We start from the raw sequence: 2,226 nt of genomic DNA, 5'->3' as shown, positions 1-2,226 counted from the left end.
CCTATGGGGACAGCTCCTATGGGGATAGCTCCTATGGGGACAGCTCCTATGGGGATAGCTCCTATGGGGACAGCTGGGGACAGGGGACAGCTCTATGGGGACAGCTCCTATGGGGACAGCCCGAAGAACCCTTTTTCCCAAACAGTTTAGATAATAGGGTCCCATTTGGGACGGACCATTGTCTGCTCTATAAACCTATTGGTCCATATTGACGCGCATCATTTAGCATTGCTCACTGAGTAAAATAGGCTAATGACCACTTTAACCTATTTGGCTTGAGATTAATCAAATTCTAAGTAAACTCACTTTTTGTATCAAGGCAGATAGGCCTATCACCTAAACCAGCAATTACTAGTTCACAGAATTCAATTAATCTATAAATGAATATTTTCATGTTTTGATTCTGCTAGTTACAGAGAGTCCTGCAGCGTCGCTCTGTGAAAACTCACCAGCGCGCAACAGTACCAATCGCGTAGACGGGACGCACACCAAATGTGTAATCAAACACTTTTAGGCATCTTTTAAATGTCCCACTGGGCACACACTGGTTGAATCATCGTTGTTTACGCGTAATTTCAATGATGTTACGTTAAACCAACTCTAGAATATAAATCGAATTGACGTCTGTACCAGCGCGGTGGGCCTATTTTAGGAAAACTCCGTTATCATTTTGCAGCTCGTTTAACATTGGAATATATAGCTTTCAGAGAGATAGCCTCTTCAATATGTCCGTGCGTATAAAAAACATTAAAGAAATAGCCAAGTCTAGGCCAATATCAATATGTTACCTTGTCAGTCTGAATGCTGATTGCAATGCCATACCGGCAATAACGAAATGTTCACAGTTATTCCAAAGCAAGCTGTACGGTATCTTCCCAACCAGTTTCTCCGCTCTACTCGCGATCTCTTCGCCATCCAACGGTCGTTTCTGCACGGTAGTGTCCATAGCGTTCAGCAGAATTGATGCTCCATACGCAAAGTCCTCAACGGTATCCACCCGGATGCTGGCGCTCTTGGATAAAACTCCGAGAACTAAGCGTTTGTTTGTCACCATCACCTGGATTGAACGCGTGTCCGTTGTAAAGAGTGGCAAGATATCCGAATCAGATGGGCCACCCGGTTGTCTCCTAAATAGATGCCAAAATGAGTGAATAGAGTCCGGGGGCACTTCTAGCAAGTCTCCCCGTTGGTATATGGACTCTGGGAGTGCGGCCCCGGCGGAGGTATCCGGGACTCTCTCTCTCCACCCCTCATTCTCGCAGTGATGTGTAACTCTCTTCTTCTCCCTCGCTCTGTCTGTGTCTGAAAACAACAAACTGGGTCGGAAGGCATTGAGGTGAGTGAGGAAGAACACTTTTTCCAGGAGTAATGTGAGCGAATTCAACATTTTTATTGGAGGAGATTCCTTGTCCTTGTTTTTCGGGACGTTGTCCTCGCCTCACGCCCTCTATCATCTTCAGGTCGCGGTCAGTTTCAACGAGGGGCCCTCCGTGACGTCGTGAGGGAACCGAGGAACCGATTGGCTGCTGTTTGAGAGCAGATGAGTCACGTAGTAGGTGTTCTGAGTGACACTTGTAGGGAGCGCTAAAGGCTTGTTGACTTCTTACTGTGGACATGCAGATCACAACGAGTTACGGTTATCATAGCTCATTTTAAGGTTATCATAGCACATTTTTACGGTTAGCATAGCACAAGATGTTCTGCCATTTTGCAGCGTTGTGTCAGTGTCGAATAGTCTAATAGGCCCATAATATCATCTGTGTGGGGAAAAAACTGGTTGAATCAACATTGTTTCCACATCATAAAAATAAAAAAGAACACAGAACAATCTGTGCATGTGAAACAGTCCAGTTACACAAGTGGCATGCTGGTAGAAATTAGGTAAAACGGTTTAAGTTTCCTTGAATTAAAACCCGCCAGCAAACTAGGAGCGCCATCTCGATATGCATTTTCTGTTTGCTTATGGCCCTATGTAGCTCGTTGAGTGCTGTCTTGGTGTCAAAGAGACTCACACACTTCCCACTTCCCATTTCTTTCCTTTTTTACCTTACCCCGAGCTGCTGTTCGGTCTTGCCCGATGCATAGATCTATGTTATCCATGTCTTTGTTCAGCCTTTTATGACACAGTCATGTGTGCATTGTTCAGCCATGACAGGATATGACAGTTCTTCAGGTCCTGTTGATATCTTACGTTCTATAATTCTGTCCCGTGAGTTCTGTTCTTTG

At 45.1% G+C, this 2,226-nt stretch overlaps 1 pseudogene; it reads right to left on the bottom strand.

Annotated features, from left to right (window-relative positions):
* Window positions 1-788: 788 nt before the first annotated feature.
* On the bottom strand, window positions 789-1,435 carry LOC124028989 (annotated as a pseudogene).
* Window positions 1,436-2,226: the final 791 nt, after the last annotated feature.

This window comes from Oncorhynchus gorbuscha, unplaced genomic scaffold (genome assembly GCF_021184085.1).
Source record: "Oncorhynchus gorbuscha isolate QuinsamMale2020 ecotype Even-year unplaced genomic scaffold, OgorEven_v1.0 Un_scaffold_5203, whole genome shotgun sequence".
Lineage (NCBI taxonomy): Eukaryota > Metazoa > Chordata > Actinopteri > Salmoniformes > Salmonidae > Oncorhynchus > Oncorhynchus gorbuscha.
The sequence above is the reverse complement of the archived record's forward strand: the minus strand, read 5'-3'. Positions and strand labels throughout refer to the sequence as shown.